The following is an 18,471-nucleotide window of genomic DNA, read 5'->3' as shown; positions in this document are numbered from 1 at the left end:
TGTCGGGGAAAAACCAATCTCCGCCATCAAGCGACGGAGCCAAACGGCCTCCATAGCGGTCGAACATAAGGCCCGATACTCGACCTCTGTAGAAGAAAGTGCCACAGTTGGCTGCTTCTTGCTGCTCCAAGAGATAGCACCAGAGCCAAGGATGAAAGCATAACTTGTAGTGGATCGACGCGAATCCACATCACCTGCCTAGTCAGAATCACTCCATCCAGAAAGAGTAATCTCATCTTCATACATGATCCCATAGGGTCGAGTCCCCTGTAAATACCGAAGAACACGCAAAGCAACCCTCCAGTGGTCCTGAGTAGGAATCTTCATAAAAGAAGACAACAAAGCCACCACAAAAGAGAGATCGGGTCGAGTGTGAAGAAGCCATATAAGTGAACCAACAAGGCACGTGTAACGGGTGGCATAAAAAAGGGGAACTCCATCTGCCAAAAGTTTGGACTCAGGGTCCGTGGGGCATGAAATAGGCTGACTCTCGGCCATACCAAACTCCGAAAGAAGCTCGGAGATGTAACGGTATTGCGAGATAAAGATGCCCTGTGCTATTTGATAGATCTCCAGTCCTAGAAAGAAGCGAAGGATCCCTAGATCCGTCATGTCAAACTTCTGTCGCAGAATAGACCGAGTATGCTCCACCGGCGGAGTGTCGCTCCCTGTAATAATAAGATCATTGATATACAAGATAAGCAAAACACAAAGAGAACCCGCAACCGTAAAGTAGAGGTTGGGGTCATGATCGGAGCGTTGAAAACCACTCTGAAGAAAGAAGTGGTCAATCCGCTGGTACGAAGCACGAGGAGCCTGCTTCAGGCCATAAAGGGCCTTCTGCAGCCTGTAGACACGATCCTCCTTCCCTTGCACAAGAAAACCGGAAGGCTATGAAACATAGATCTCCTCTTCAAGGACGCCATTTAGAAAGGCTGACTTGACATCCATCTGATAAACAGGCCAACGGTGGTGAGCGGCAAGAGCCAAAATAACTCGAATGGTAGACATCCGAGCTTTAGGAGCAAAAGTCTCAAAGTAATCCAAACCTGCTCGCTGTGCAAAACCCTTGGCAACAAGCTGAGCTTTATGCTTGTCCAAGGAGCCATCTGCAAGATACTTGGTCTTAAAGACCAATTTCACACCTATCACCTTCCGTTTCTAGGGACGCGGAACAAGCTCCCTAGTATGGTTCTGCTCGATGGAATCGAGCTATGCCTGCATAGCCTGTCGCCAAATATCCTGTGCAAGAGCCTTCTTCATTGTGGAAGGCTCAAAATCCTGAAGAACATGTGACATAAGTGATGCCAGGAGGCATATTCCACGGTGGATTCCGTGAGGTTTTACGGTGGATTCCGTAAACTTAGATGACCGGGGCTCATACACAAAGAGGATTCTTTGTGCGAGAAGTTGATGGGGACGCCTGTCCTTTTCGGGTGTTTCATTAATTTAGTGTGTACATGGGTGATTCCATAGCGGGTGATTCCGCAAAATGCATATTAAATTAATAAACGTTTATGAGTTTAGAGTGCGCACTCGTAATAAATTAAGGTTAGGATTTATTTCTAACCAGTTGATTTATTTATGTAGCTGAAGACTGCTAGGTATTCACTTTTGTCGGTTTAATTGTGTTATTTTACTAACGATTGTGAATGCTTCAGTTGATGTGTAGAGATAGCAGCAGTGGCGGAGGAAAGCATTGGAGTCTAGCGGGTTTTCGACTATATTTTGATAGGCGCCACGCCTATATTTTGTTATGTCTATAGAGACATCGATTATTTATTATTATTTTGTATGCGCTTATGCGCCTGGATATGTTATTTCTATTTGGACATTGAGATTGGGCGTGCCAGACTCTATGGGCACCGTCCATTAGCTTTATTTTCCTATTTTTGGTAGAAAGCAAACTCAAAAGCTAAAAGCTTGTCATATTTTTGTAATTGGGCTATTATTGAGCATGAAGATTGGAAATATACATTAAATACATGCTTTGTGAAGCGCTCACACAAGGCATGGGGGAGATTGAACCCAATTTGTCTCTTGCCTTTTGTCGTGCTTGCTTTTACATGGGTTTTTGTGCTAAAAAGTAGAGTACTTTGTTCTTCGGGACCTTCCGGGATTCACCACGTGAGCTATCTGCGTCTGATCTGCGCACCAGTGGTATCAGAGCGGAGCAGAGATCAAGAGCTTCCAATCGCTACCAATCTCGGGTGAAGGCGGAGCTCCAGGAACAAACGGCCTCTACAGTCAATCTCGTCGCGAACCGTCGATACAGGCAGACTTCTGGCGATCAAGAACCCCTGTTTCCACTGTCAGATCGCGAAGGACCAAGCTCTGCAGGCGGAGGACCACTCAAACACCTCCATCAACAAGTCGTTGAAAAACAGTGAGAAAGCTCTTAATCCTCTTCATTAAAAGCTTAATTACAAAGCTTTAAGAGCTTAAGAGAAGCCTAAGCTTCTCAAAATCATCTCGAGGTATAAGAAGACCTTTCCGAAAATCACGCGTGGAGAAAAAAACGGCCCCCCCCCCCCTCACGAAAAAAAACCGCGGCCTCTTCCACCATTAAGCTCTCTTAAAGCTCTCTTAATCTTAAGTCAAAGCTTAAGTCACTCAATTTTTACCAAGTCACACAGGGCAGAGAAGTCTGTAAACTCCGGGTCCTGCGCATCAGAAGTCAAGTTCAGTAAGTCACTTGGAATCAAGTACTGCAAGTTGTGCAAGTCGGCCTAAGTTCAGCAAGTCAACAACTCTACAAGTCTGCTAAGTCTGCAACTCTGCAAGTCAGACTAAATCAGAACTGACTAGTGCTAAAAACTCATAGAAGACTTGTTCGTATGCAAAAACTCTGAACTGGAAAGTTGTTCGCAGCAAGCTGTTTTACCTATCTACAAGTTCGTTGAAGTACTTTCAGCAAACGGAGACAGAAATATTGCAGAATTTCTCAAAATTGAAGAAGAAAATACCCAAAAATACATAGCCTTGTAACCCCAAATTTGAGCTACGCTCATCCCGCTAACTGATTTTGAGTGAGAAAGGTTTGTTAAGTTTTACAGGATGACTACCCCACATATGGATGATCCTATGGCTGAAGACGATCTACCCGAGCCTACCATGGAACAAAAGCTGGATCTTATCATGCTGCAATTGGAAGAAGAGCGAAGAGCTAGGCAAGCCTTGCAAGCGCAATTGACAAAGCTACAAGGAGCGTCCACTGATAAAGAAGAATCTCAAGCTGAAGATTTGATTCGCCGTACCATCGACGCCACTCTTAAAGCACAAACCATTCGCAAGGAATCCAAGATAAGTAAACGAAGTTTCAAGTTTCGCACTTTCAATGGCATAAGAGAAGGAAAGACTGTTTTATCATTCATTAGCCAGTTTGATGACTATTTCCATGAGGAAACTTATCCCGAGAAAGATAAAATCAAGTGTGTTACTAATCATCTGATAGACAGAGCATCACTTTGGTGGACTGTAGTCCGCAAGAGCATAGAATGTCCTACTACATGGGAAGATTTCAAGAAGAAGTTCATGCAAAATTTCCTTCCACCGCAATTTCATGAGAAGGCTATCAAGCAATGGGATTTACTCCAACAGCGCGATCGTGAGCCTATTCCACAGTATACAGAGCGTTTTTGGAATGCACTCCTACAGCTACGCATGCTTGAATACGTACCAGAGACGACACATAAGCGGAAGTATATGTCTGGACTTCTTGGACATTACTACGCTGAGGTGAATATGTTCAAGCCTGCTACCCTTGAAGACGCCATCTCCTTAGCTCACGACACTGAAGATAAGTTACGCGGAAGAGATCGACGACCACAGCCATTCCAAGCAAACGGTAATTATGGATCTAAACAATTCAATTCCAATTTCAGAAGATTTAATCCAGGTCGTTTCTCATCACCATCTTTCCGCAAGAATTGGCCTAAACCACCTGCATTACCATCCACTGTCAATCCAAATCCTAAGCCTATTCCACAAGCAAATCCAAATATACCCAGACTCCCAGCCATTGCAAATAATGTGACCAAAGCCAAGCCCATAGTATGCTACAAGTGTCACCAGTCAGGGCATCTCGCAGCAAATTGTCATTCAAAGAAGCCATCAGCACATATTAACTACCTTGGAGCTATGGACGAAGACGAGCATGAGGATATGCCGGATTTCACTGAAGAAGAAGATGATCCTACTACTACTTCCGACACTTTACCAGGTATGCCTACTTCACATTCATTGTTGACTATGAAATGTATGGTGCATGGAAAAGAAAGAACTATATTGCATGATGACGGTAGTACCCATGACTTTATTTCAGCAAAATTGGTAAAGGAATTGAAATTACATACTGTACCTACGCACTATCGCATAAAAGCTGCATTTTTAGGCACTAGGTACAATGGCACACAAGAAGTTCAAGATTTAGAAATTCAAATTGGTCCATATATTGAAAGAAGAAATTTCTTAGTTGTTCCATTACAGTCTAGCGACATTATTCTAGGAATGCCATGGAGACACCAACATAATCCCAATATAGATTATTCCACACACACAATGAATATTAATTTTCAAGGAAAATCTATTACATTATTTGGTATGCATGCATCTCATATGTTTCCACTGCTTTCGCATACTCAAGCAAAACGTGCACTACGCAAGAATACTAAATCATATCTCATTTGGGTGAATGAATAACGTTTATGAGTTTAGAGTGCGCACTCGTAATAAATTAAGGTTAGGATTTATTTCTAACCAGTTGATTTATTTATGTAGCTGAAGACTGCTAGGTATTCACTTTTGTCGGTTTAATTGTGTTATTTTACTAACGATTGTAAATGCTTCAGTTGATGTGTAGAGATAGCAGCAGTGGCGGAGGAAAGCATTGGAGTCTAGCGGGTTTTCGACTATATTTTGATAGGCGCCACGCCTATATTTTGTTATGTCTATAGAGACATCGATTATTTATTATTATTTTGTATGCGCTTATGCGCCTGGATATGCTATTTCTATTTGGACATTGAGATTGGGCGTGCCAGACTCTATGGGCACCGTCCATTAGCTTTATTTTCCTATTTTTGGTAGAAAGCAAACTCAAAAGCTAAAAGCTTGTCATATTTTTGTAATTGGGCTATTATTGAGCATGAAGATTGGAAATATACATTAAATACATGCTTTGTGAAGCGCTCACACAAGGCATGGGGGAGATTGAACCCAATTTGTCTCTTGCCTCTTGTCGTGCTTGCTTTTACATGGGTTTTTGTGCTAAAAAGTAGAGTACTTTGTTCTTGGGGACCTTCCGGGATTCACCACGTGAGCTATCTGCGTCCGATCTGCGCACCAATAAGAGCATAGTTCACACAGAGTGAACTATCCCGCTGGGCTTGTAAGCGGGCTGATCTGCGTGGACCTGTAGAAGAAGCAGGAAAGTGAGTAACATTTGAATCTTGCATAAGCCGGCGATACCACAAAGGAATCCTAAGAGACTCCTGCTGCTGCGAGGGAGACCGAGTAGCCTTCGGAACCTGTAAAGCACCTGTCTCAGATAAGGTGTGGAGAGGAGAGAAATCGGGAAGTCCCTCCACCATCTTCCTCCGAGAAGCCCGTTGAATAGAATCAAGGTTTAGATGCCCATAATGAGCATGCCAAAGCAATCCAAGCTCGTGGAAGGCCCTCACAGCCAAGGCTGTGAGCTGGTAGAGCCCACCCTTCTGTGTACCTATCCAAAGAGCATCACCTGTAGAAGCATCCTCCACTGTGACTGCATCCTACGTAAAAATGACTCGGGTACCGAGTTGAGTAAGACCATGCACAGACAATAGGTTAAAACCCAAATTAGGTACATAAAGAACTTTGGCGGAAGAAGACCGCCTGTCAGAAAACATAGGTAAAGTCTCCACGCCGCGAACAAGAACTGTAGAGTTGTCACCAATGGTGATAGTGTCCCCTCTCGAACGAAGATCTTGAAGCCAATCCTGTCTGAAGGTCATATGAGAAGATGCTCCACTGTCCACGAGCCAAGGCTTTGCTTGAGTGGTAGAAGCTAGGGCTGTATCCTCCTCAACAAAGACATGCACAAAAGCAGACTCTGTCGTAGCTGGGGCCGCCTTGGAGTCCTCCTTGGGCTTCAGATGGGGGTACTTTTGCCAACACTTCTCCTCGGGATGAGTGCCCTTCCCACAGTGTGGGCACTTGGGCTTCTTCGCATCCTTCTTGTCCTCCTCCTCCTTGTCCTCTGCCTTCTTGTCCTTGGCCTTCGCCTTTTGTTGCTTCTTATTCTTGCCGCCACTGGTACCGGCAGTAAAAGCCTTGGTGGAGCCATTGGCACCCACCTCTCTGAGACGCTCGTCATGCTCCAAGACAAGCGGGGGAAGTTCCTCCCATAGAAGTTTCTCGCAGGTCCTCGAGGTGATGAGGTTGGTGTAGAAGACATCGAGTCAAGAGAATCATCGCCATATCCTCGGATGAAATCACTCGACCAAGAGAGGCTAGCTCGCCTCGCATGTCCTCCATCTTCGTGATGTGCTCCTTCATGGAAGAAGAATCATCAAGACTGAGCATCCGCAACTTCTTCTCCAAAGAAATCTTGTGGGCGAACGTCTTATGCTGGTACAAAGACGCAAGCTTCTTCCACACTGTCGCCGCCGTCTGTAACCTGTGAACATGAACAAGAACCGAGTCATGAAGACTCATAAAGAGAAAGGAACGGGCTCTAGAGTTGAGCCGATCCCACAAGGCTGCACGGTCCATAGAACTTCCATCGGACGAATCCACGGGGGGACGGTCGATGGGTGAAGAAACAAGCTCCCATAGGTCGAATGTATCGAGGATGCACTCCACCTTGCACGACCAAAGGGAATAGTTGGAACCGTCCAACTTGTCTTCCTTTGGAAAGGAAGGAAGTATGGGCACGTGTATCGAGGGAATCAAGGAAGGCATCCGGACATCTGAAGAAGTCTTCACCGATGGAACCTTCACTGTAGATGGAACCCTCTGAGATGCATGGACAGAAGAAGGACGGGTGCAAGGAGACTCCTCCCGTCGTCGATCACGAAACTCCTGATAATCCCGTCTCTGCTCAAAGGAATGATGTGAAAGAAGTTCATCCTTGGAGTCGTCAAAGCCTGAAAATTGATAAGACATCTTCCAAATCTGCAAACACCAAAGACACCACAAATATCTTTGCCGATGCCGAAGGATGACCAGCAGAAGGGTCACCAACCACAAAAACGCAAACTGTGGAGGCTGACAAACATCTGGAGCTGCAAAATGCAATGATGTCTGATGAAGATCACCCAGATAGAAACCGCCGAACAGAAATCGCAGCCTGGGAGATTGCTGCCTGCAAGAAAAGGACCCACAAAAGGTGGAACAACCTCCAGAGTAGCAAAACGCAGCCTGGAGTAGTGTCGCCTAGCTGTAGAGATGGCCACCTGGCAGAAAACACACCCAGGAGAGGAGTGTTGATGACGTGGCAGCCTCAGAAGTTGCCTGCAGCAAATGCAAGAGTTGGAGCCGCCAGTATGAGCCGCCTGGGCTGTGGGGATGGAATTGACAGCAGCAGAAGAAGGGGATGGTGTCTCTCTGTCGGGTAAGATCCTCCATGCTCTCAGTTAGGTGATGATACCATGTGAGAGTGCGCAACGGAAGAAGAAAACACGAACTCAGAGGAGAGACAGAGAGAAAGCAGAGAATGAAGGAAGAATATCTGCACTGATTGAAATGGATGCTGAATACTTTGAAATGGACTGATCAGTCCATGCACGCAGCCCGAAGCGTCAGTGAGGGCACCAGATCAGGCTGGAAACAAGGGCAGAACCGACGCCGGAGTGGGAGAGGAGAGAGACTGCGCTGAACCTGGAAAAAAATGTGTATGGCTGATGGGGGGGGGGGGCTGCTATAGCCTAAAGGCTGACTGCTACAAAAAACAGCTATACCTAATCTGACAGAGCTCCTCAGTCTCCTGCCAAACTTTGACAGGAGCTCACAACCAGGAGATGACAGACTGACACTGAACTAGAGCAGGCTAACAGCATGCACACAAGTGTCTCTTATGCTGGCTGAAAATTACATAGCAAAGGTGGACTTAATTACCCTTGATATGGGCCCCGTGGATGTTGTTTTGGGATGTGATTGGCTTCAGCAGTTGGGAAAAATTTCTATGGACTTCTCTTAGCTGTATATGGAGTTTGTAATGCATGGGCAGCTTGTACACTTGGAGGGAATCAAAGAAATTGCAGATTTTCAGCTTATAACAGCAAGACAACTCAAAAAGGAATTCAAGAAACGCTCCCAAATCTTTGTCTTGCATTTGCATAAGGATAATGATGACCAACGCACCTTGGGGAAGCAAAATGCAGCACTAAAAGCGCTTTTGGCTGAATATGAGAACCTATTTCAGCCCCCTACTACCTGAAAGATGACTTCGAAAAGACAGAGAGAAAACCAAGAAAGCACGAGTGATTCTTCTCCTCCTAACCATGCCTAGATCAGTGCTGGCCCTTTCACTCGGATTCCTTTGCCAGCCGTCAACTTCCTGGAGTCCTACTATTCCTGGACTCTCTTACTCTCTAGGCTCCCCTTAACCCCGTTCGGGCGCCCAAGAGCCCGGATGGTCATTCTCGTGCATGTTCCCCTAGATTTATCTTAATGTCACATTAAATGTCACTTTTAATGTCATTCCATATTTATGACCTTAATGTGACATTAAATATCACTTTTAATGTCACATTAATGTCACATTTTCTTCCCCTTAAGAATCGGTTTCGTTCTCGAAAACGATACTTGAAAGGTCTAACTGTAAATCGGGAAACCTTTTCTTTAAAGTACTTACTCGCTCCCATGTTGAGTTTTCTTCTGAACAATCTTTCCACTTAACCAAACATTCCTGATAAATAGTGTTCCTTGTTCGTCTATTACGAACATTTAATATTTTTTCTGGTTCATGTGGATTAGATTGGTCATTGAATAGCTCCTCAATATCATCATTTAAGATTAAATTATCCAAATCACCCAGCTTCTTCCTTAATCTACTTACATGAAAAACTGGATGTATTTTACTACCAGCAGGTAGTTGGAGCTTGTAAGCCAATTCTCCCACCCTTTTAAGTATTATGAAAGGACCACAATACCTTGGCGAAAGCTTTGGACATTGTCCCTTTTTCATAGTTTTAGTTTGTTCAGGCACCTTAAGATAGACCAATTCTCCTTCTTCAAAGGAGATGTCTCTTCGGTGAGGATCTGCATATGTTCTAGCTCGATTTTGAGCTTTTTTAATATTTTCTTGAGCAAATTTTAACATACTATTCATATCCTCCAAAAAGTCTTTAGCTATCTGAACCTTTTCCTTATGCAGTCCTACTGCAAAAGGTTCTCTGGGCTGAAACCCATACATTAACATAAATGGACTATATCCGGTGGAAGAGTGCTTGGCACTGTTATATGCAAACTCTGCTATCGATAAATACTCTTCCCAATTAGTTTGCCTTTTACTTACATATGCCCTAAGCATATCTTCAAGAATTTGGTTAACCCTTTCAGTTTGCCCATCTGTTTGCGGATGGTCCGCTGTACTCATGCTAAGTTTAGTATCCAATTTCCTAAATACCGCACGCCAAAAATGGCTATCGAATTTTCTATCCCGATCAGAAACTATATTTGCCGGAAGGCCATACAATCGGTATATGTTCTCTACGAACAATCTAGCCAATTCTGGTGTTTTAACATCAGTTGAAGTTGGAATGAACCTAGCCATTTTGGTTAACCTATCTACAATCACCCACACAGAGTCGTGCCCCCTCTGTGTTCTAGGTAAAGCAACAATAAAGTCCATGGAGATACTCTCCCATTTTCCCGAAGGAATTTCTAGTGGATGGAGAAGTCCTCCCATTTTTAATCTTTCAGCTTTATTAACCTGGCATTTATTACATTTGACCACATAGTCAAGGACGTCCTTATTCATTCCAGGCCAATAGAACTGCCTTTTAATAAGACTATAAGTCTTATTAACTCCTGGATGTCCCGCACTAGGGGTATCATGACACTCAAAGAGTATCTGGCGCCTTATTTCTGTATCTTTCGGGACACATACCCTACCCTTGTAGAGTAAATAACCATTATCAATGGTAAAATTCTTCCACTTGAATCCAATTTGAGCAACCCCTGATGCTCCATTTCCTTGTTGAACATCCTCAGATATTCCTTCCTCAATAGAAGCACTTTCATTTGTATCCCCATTTTTTATTGCTTCCCATATGTTGGAATATGCTGGATCAACCTGGCATTTTCCTTTTAAAGATTCGAGCAAATTGGAAGTGAACTGAGTAAAACTCAATTCATTAATGATGGGCATTCTGCTGAGTGCATCAGCTACTATATTATACTTTCCTTTTCGATATCTTATCTCATAGTCGAACTCTTGGAGAAGTTCGGCCCATCTGGCTTTACGCCCGTGTAAATTTGGTTGATCATTAAGCCACTTAATGCTTTCATGATCCGATAAAATCAAAAGTTTGGCACCATACAAATAGTACCTCCATTTTTTCATTGCATGTACTATTGCATACAGCTCCCTCTCGTAAACAGAATAATTCTGTTTTGCACGATCTAATTTCTTGCTTTCAAAAGCAACTGGTCGACCTTCTTGTAATAAGACCGCGCCTATTGCCTTATCACTGGCATCAGCTTCAACCACAAATGGTTTGTTGTGATCCACTATTAATAGTACTGGAGCTGTAGCAATAGCTACCTTAAGTTTTTGAAAACTTTCATTTTGGTCTGTTCCCCAATTAAAACTTTTCTCTTTCCCTTTAAGTTGGTCTATCATTGGAACAGCTATTTTGGCATAATCTCGAATGAATCTACGATAAAATCCAGATAAACCTAGGAAGATCTGCAGCTCTTCCAGGTTCCTTGGAGGTGGCCATTCAATAATTGCCCTTACTTTTTCTGGATCCATGTTGATTCCCTCTTTCGAGATAATATGCCCCAGATATTTGACCTCTTGTGCAAAGAATTCACATTTAGTTTTCTTCGCATAAAGGGAATGTGTTCTTAACAGTTGGAATACTAATTGTAAGTGTTCCAAATGTTCTTCTCTTGATTTACTAAAGATCAAGATATCATCCAAGAAGACTACTACAAAATGTCCTAGATAGGGCCGTAAAATACTATTCATCAGCTTCATAAAGGTAGCTGGTGCATTAGTGAGGCCAAAAGGCATCACTAAAAAATCATAATGTCCGTATCTAGTACGAAATGCCGTCTTGGAAACATCTTGTGCCTTAATTCTTATTTGGTGATAGCCTGATCTTAAATCTATCTTTGTGAAGAATTTTGCCCCTTGCAATTGATCAAAAAGATATTCCATTCTGGGCATAGGAAATTTATTCTTCACCGTTATTTTATTAAGTGCTTTATTAAGTGCTCTTTAGTCAACACAAAGTTGCATAGAACCATCTTTTTTCTTTACCAATAAAATTGGTGAAGCCCAAGGTGAATTACTGGGTTGAATAAACCCTTTATCCAGGTAATCCTTAATTTGTCTTTCAACTTCTTGATGCTGTGTTTCACTTAACCTATACGGTGGTTTTGAAATTGGGTGTGTATCCTTATTTATATCAATTGGGTGATTTATATCACCCCTATCTGGTGGAAGGCCACTTGGTAGATCAGAAGGAAACACATCTTTAAAATCATTTAACAAACTATTCAATTCATTATTAACATTCAACTCACAAACATAAGAAAATTGTTGCTTTATATTACAGAAAGTAAAAGTATTCTGTACAGGAAGAGACCATAACATATATGCCTCACAAACTTCCTTCTTTATCAGCTTTTGAACTTCAGTAGAACACAGCAAAGGATTATCAGATACTTCATGTTCACCTTGAATGACAAAAGTCTTACCATCCCTTTCAAATTCCAGTGTATTATGGTGATAGCTACGTTTTAAGAATGGTTCTAATCCCCATAGCCACTCCCTCCCTAGAGCAATATCAGCTCTTTTCATGTTCATTATTTGGAAATCAAGCTTATCTTTATATCCTTGAATCTCAATTTCCAAATTGGATACCATTGTATCCCATATTTTATTGTCTTGGCCTTGCATCATACGAACAACATATTGATGCCCACTGTTTTGTTGGGGAAGTTTCAATTTTTTGACAAGTGCATAATTTATAAAATTATGTGTGGCAGAGTCATCAATCATGACTCTAACCCTTTTTCCAGCTATCAATCCATGTACTCTAAGTAAATCATGTGGCCCAAAAGTAGGCTGCCACATAGAAGTTGACATACAACACTTATGTTGTATATCCATGTGCAAGACCTCTAAAGATTTATACTTTTCATGGCCCTTTAATTCTAAGGTCTGCACTACATGGATTTGTTTTTCTTTTCCCTTGCCCTTGTCCTTATCATTTCCTTTGTCTTCCCTCTTTTTCTTTTGAGGGCAATTCCAAGCAGCATGGTTAGGGGATAGGCAATTAAAACACAACTTTTCTTTTTTGGCCTTATCAAAGTCATCAGGACTTAACTTTGGCCTCATATATGGTTTCTTTTCAAAAGGTTGTTTTTTACCCTTAAAAAATGGCATTTTTCTTTTAAATTTGCCCACAAATTTTGAGGTTTCCAATTCCTTAGACTTGGGCTCCGTATCAGTGAGACTAGTGAGTATACCTGGACGCATACTATCTTCATAAATTAATGCAAATTTAATTGCCTCTTCCAGCGTCTTAGGTAAACTCCGTTTTACTTCCTTTTTACAGGCTTTATCTAGTCCCCTAATGAATCCTCTTGTTTTTTGGAATTCATCTATTCCTTCCAGTTTGAGGATTATCTCACGATATTCCTCCAAATATGTCAGCAGGGGTCTTCCCTTTTGTTTGACATAATCCCAATCTTCTCAATTTCTTTCCATTTCATTTTCGGGAAGAAATTCTTTCAAAAAGACGGATTCAAATTGAGCCCAAGTTTCAGGTATTTTATTCGCCTCCTTTAAAGTTCGCCACCACTTATATGCTTTGGGCCCCAAAGTTAAACTAGCCTCTAGTGCTTGGAGATGTGGTGGGGTATTTTTTAATTTATGTAAATCTTCCCATTTTTGGAGGAAATTAAAGATTGTGTCTTTATTCCTATCTTTTTCCTCCCCGTAAAATTGAGGTGGTTTCATATACTTTAGAACTGGATTATCCCTCAATTTATGGTAAGTTTGGGGTTCCTTAGGATCTCGCATAGTCACATCTAAATCTTTCGATGAAGATGGGACATCTGAGATTTCTATTTTATTTTTATCTCTTTCCAACAATAAAGTTAATTGAGATTTTATTTCAGTAAGTGTTTGAGTTAAAAATTCTATTTGAACCCCCTGAGTTTGCATACGAGCAGTAAGATCATCGAATTGCTCTCGCGTAGCAAAAAATTATTCCCATTGTTCTTTTTGTATTTCTGGTTCATGGGGATCTACCATAGGTTGGTCCCCGGAACTAGAACTTTCCATTATCCTTTCTTTCCCTTTTTCTGCCATTAATACACTGGAATTGGAAAGCAAAAATAAGAAATTTGCATACAAGATAAAGTACTTCCCTGATTTTTAATGGCAGACTGTGGTTGCTGGTTTGGAAAGAAGCCCAAAGAGTAATGAACAAATTTTATCTTCCCAGACTAGAGCAGTAAAACAGTCATGCTGGAAATTCAATTTTCTGATTTCAGTCGTGTATGACATTCTTCTGTTCCTCTCACAGCAGTCGCAGTGATGTCCATCTCACAGCAGTCGCAGTCAGCAGTCGCAGTTACCCGTCAACAGCAGTCGTGACAAAGTCACGTTTCCTCGTGACCCCACGCCTGGTCCTCGCGACGCCACTTCTGGTCTGGTCTTTGCGACCCACTTCTGATTGTTTTTTCCTGCCCGTAACGTAACGTGTCACATTAATGTGACGTGGCACGTCTCTTTTCTTTCTCTTCACGGCCCGTCGCGTTTTCACGGCTCCTGGCACGTCTCACTTTTCTTTTCCCTCACGGCCCGTCGCGTTTTCACGGCGCCTGATACTCATACGACCTTGCGAAACGTTGACGACCTGGCGGGCGACTGACTATCTGACGAATAACTGACGATTTCTGATAGACGACGGATCTGATCGTTGAACCATAGGCTCTGATACCAATGAAAGATGACTTCGAAAAGACAGAGAGAAAACCAAGAAAGCACGAGTGATTCTTCTCCTCCCAACCACGCCTAGATCAGTGCTGGCCCTTTCACTCGGATTCCTTTGCCAGCCGTCAACTTCCTGGAGTCCTACTATTCCTGGACTCTCTTACTCTCTAGGCTCCCCTTAACCCCGTTCGGGCGCCCAAGAGCCCGGACGGTCATTCTCATGCATGTTCCCCTAGATTTACCTTAATGTCACATTAAATGTCACTTTTAATGTCATTCCATATTTATGACCTTAATGTGACATTAAATATCACTTTTAATGTCACACTACCCTTCCCCCTCAGAGATCGGTGGATCACCCGATTGACTTGGAGCCCCATGCGAAGCCCATCAATAAACCCCCATATCGACTCTCTAAATGTGAGAGAGAGGAAGTAGCAAAGCAAGTCAAGGAGCTCACTGAGATGGGATTCATAGAGCCTAGCTCTTCCCCTTATGCCTTCCCGGTTCTATTGGTTAAGAAAAAGGACGGATCTTTCCGGTTATGCATTGACTACCATGATCTCAATAAGATCACCGTAAAAAATAGATACCCCATCCCTCGAATTGATGACTTGCTTGATGAACTCAAGGGAGCACGCTATTTCACCAAGATTGATTTGCGATTCGGCTACCACCAAATCAGAATGAGGGTGGGTGATGAAGTCAAAACAGCCTTTCGGACTGACCGTGGCTTGTACCATTTCCTTGTCATGCCATTTGGGCTCACTAATGCACCTGCCACATTTCAGAGCTTAATGAACAAAATATTGCAGCCATGGCTTTTCCAGTTTGTGTTGGTATTCTTTGATGATATAGTCATTTACAGCAAGTCATTGCATGAGCATCTGAAGCATGTCAGGCAAATTTTTGATGTCCTAAGAGAGCACCGGCTATTTGCCAAAGAAAGCAAGTGTGTCTTCATGCAAACAGAGGTTGAGTACTTGGGACACATTGTTAGTGAAAAATGCATCCAAGCATCCTAAGAAAATGCAATGTATCCGGGAGTGGCCCACCCCTACTACCGCTACTTCCTTGCGTTGTTTTCTTGGCCTCTCCTCTTTTTATCGGAGATTTATTTGCCATTATGCCACAATTGCAGCCCCGTTAACAGACAGGCTGAAAAAAGAGGCTTTCCTATGGGATGAATTGGCTGGCCGCAGTTTTCAGCAGCTGAAAGACTTGCTCACTTCAGCCCCCATCCTTGTATGCCCCAACTTTTCAAAGGATTTTACCATCCAGTGTGATGCTAGTGGACGGGGTATTGGTGCAGTCTTGTTGCAAGAACACGGGGTAATAGCATTTGAGAGCCAAAAATTGGATGATAAAGAGAGAGAGTTGCATGTCTATGATCAGGAGATGTTGGCAATCATTCATGCTATCAAAAAGTGGCATCACTACTTGTATGGCAGCAGATTTAAGGTGAAAAGTGACCACTGTGTGCTCAAATACTTCTTGACTCAATCCAACCTCACTCCCAAACAACGTAGATGGGTGGCTACCCTACAAAACTATGACTTTGAGATTACCCACACCTGTGGCAAGGACAATGTAGTGGTTGATGCACTCTCTCGCATGTGGGCATGCAAGATTACCCACACCCATGGCAAGGACAATGTAGTGGCTGATGCACTCTCTTGCATGTGGGCATGCAAGGTTTCATTCATCACTGAACTCTACCATGATTGGATTGAAAAGCTCCAAGAGGCATACTTGCTTGATGCTGAATTCAGCCCTCTTTTTCAGAAATTACAGCAAGGTGTCATGGATAACAATTCCCAATATCAGCTTCACAATGGCCTCATTTGGATCCATGGCCGTATTGTGATTCCCCATGCCTCTCCTTTCACCCAAAGGATCCTTGAAGAGATGCATTCTTCACCGATTGCTGGCCACTTAGGGGTCTTCAAAACATATGACCGAGTTTCAAAAAGCTTCCATTGGAAAAGCCTATGGCAGGATGTTAAAGACTTTGTGTCTAGATGTGTGCCTTGTCAACAAAATACAGATAGCACTCTTAACCGTGATCTTTAATGAAAATCTCAACCCCCTTGGAAAAGAAGAGTTGGACCGCATGCAAGCTTTACTTCAACAATGCAAGGTAGACCTCAAAAGGGCTCAAGAGCACATGAATCTCCATGTTGATGCAAAAAGAAGACCCCTTGACTTTCAAGAGGGTGAATTGGTACTCCTCAAGGTCCCCAAGTTCCGTTATGCCACACTAAAGGACGGTTCTTGTAACACGTTGGCACACCGTTACTATGGGCTTTACAAAATCATTAAGAAGGTCGGGGACTTGGCTTACCGTCTCCAACTCCATCCCACTACTAAGATCTATGATGTCTTCCATGTGAGCTAATTAAAACCTTTCATTGGCACTCCCAAAGATCATGTAGAGGAGTTACCACCCATAGATGAGGAGGGCCTTATCTAGTATATTCCTGAAGCGGTCATTGGGCAACGTGAAAAGCAACTCCGCACCCGTTTCATAAATGAATACCTGATCAAATGGCAAGGCCTACCAATAGAGGAAGCCTCTTGGCGCCCAGCATCTAATTTTGGATGAATTTCCACACCTCAAGGAGGCTGTATTGGTTGGAACCTAACCATGACACCTGTTTTGGGCTGCAGTCTGCATCTGGACAGCCACCTGTTTTGCATCAGTTTTGGTCCTGGTCCATTTTCAGCCCCATCCTCCATACATGGACTGAAAGTACACCTCGAGGGCTCCGTGCCAACACCTTATTTGCCCTGATCGGAGTTCCCTAGAGGAAGTTATGGCTGTTTTTCTCCAGCCATACCATCTGGGACAGCACACTAGTAATTCCTGGACAGCCCTCTATTTTGTAACAGTTTTGGTCCTGACCTAATTGCAGCCCCGCCCCACCCACATGGACTGAAAGTACATCTCATGGGCTCCGTAACACCACCTCAATTGTCCCATTCGGAGTTTCTCACACAAAGTTATGGCTGATTTCCTACAGCACACCCTTACAGTCCATGACCACATCCCTTGTTTTCGAGGACAAAAAATTTATGAGACGGGATGGTTTGTAATGAACGGGGATCATGGGAACATGGCATGGGAACATACCAGTCACATCGACGGTATATAAGGTGTAAGAGGGTATTTTGAGGCATCACAAAAATTATCAAGAAACTCTCTTTTCACCTTCTCAATCTTCCATGGCTTCTTCTTCTTTTTCCTCTTCATCTTCCTTTTTCCCTCTTTCTCTCTCTTCTTATTGCCTTTCTCTCTCCTCTTCCTCTTCTCTGCAGTCCTTCTCTCTCTCCTTCCCCTTAGTTAGGACAGTTAGGTCTCTTTCATTACATTTTCCTCCAACTTTGTAGATCTATTCATGCTTTTCTAGTTTGACCACACTACTGATATTGTCCTCTAGCTTTGTGGATCTCCTCATGCTTTCCGAGGGAGTGACAGATTTTAACTTTACATGCAGCAAGACAGATGAGATATCATTTTGCACGCGAGACAACTAGAGTGTACAATAATGCAATATGGGAAGGTTTATGGGACATAGACCCGCATCACCTCTTGGATGAATTGACCTCAATCCTGGCAGATATACTAAATGATTATGCAGATATGCATTTTCACATAGCAGAGGTTCCCATTGCAAACTTTCAGGAAACGTAGCCTCCCAGAACAATCAGTATGATGAAGCATGTCATGAGACTAGAGCTAGAGTTGAATAGGAGATCTTACTAGGGCACATGTATACATAGCCAAGCAAAGACTCTTTCGAAGCCTAGAGTGGGGGAAGAAGTGTAGCTACTAAGCTAAGCTTGAAGATATACCAGCTAATCTTGGGCCAGACAGCAAGAGAGCCTAAAAGAGATTCAGTAGAGATGATCATCAACCCCAATTGCATCACCTGAGCCATACATGATTCACTAGTTCTCAGTTAGTGGGTGGAGAGAGATTGGCGTAGAGCTGAGAACTGGCTGGTTTTACAAAAATGTTTTCCATACTAGACCACATATTTACACTTGAGCTATGATAGAGGAGGGACGAGTGCATGGAAAGAGGATTTACTGTTGTTTTGTAGAATATTCCAAAGCCTTTTAGACTGTACCATGAGCCACAAGCATATGAGGAGACTACAAGGTATTGGACTATGAATGATATACAGTGTACAGTGGGACATATATGCTTTATATAAATCAGTGACAGGAAGAATGCGTGCACCAAAAGGGTTATCAGACAAAGTTACCAACAGTATTGGGGTGAAGCAAGGGCGTCCACTATCGCC

The 18,471-nt window shown here is 43.0% G+C and overlaps 1 protein-coding gene across 4 annotated transcripts in view; it reads left to right on the top strand.

Annotated features, from left to right (window-relative positions):
- LOC148030747 (alpha/beta hydrolase domain-containing protein VTE7-like) overlaps positions 1–18,471 on the top strand; it is an 84,330-nt gene that overhangs the window by 10,436 nt on the left and 55,423 nt on the right. The window contains exon 1 of one of the 4 annotated variants that reach the window (XR_015691797.1): positions 2,529–4,222. The exons of the other annotated variants lie outside the window; for them this stretch is intronic. The gene's annotated coding sequence lies outside the window, so the exon portion shown is untranslated. Of the gene's footprint in view, positions 1–2,528; positions 4,223–18,471 lie in introns of those variants that run through there. 4 annotated transcript variants of the gene reach the window in all.

Source organism: Lygodium microphyllum, chromosome 9 (genome assembly GCF_053477565.2).
Source record: "Lygodium microphyllum isolate KBCC chromosome 9, Lygodium_microphyllum_v1.1.10, whole genome shotgun sequence".
In the NCBI taxonomy this organism is placed as follows: Eukaryota; Viridiplantae; Streptophyta; class Polypodiopsida; order Schizaeales; family Lygodiaceae; genus Lygodium; species Lygodium microphyllum.
The sequence above is the reverse complement of the archived record's forward strand: the minus strand, read 5'-3'. Positions and strand labels throughout refer to the sequence as shown.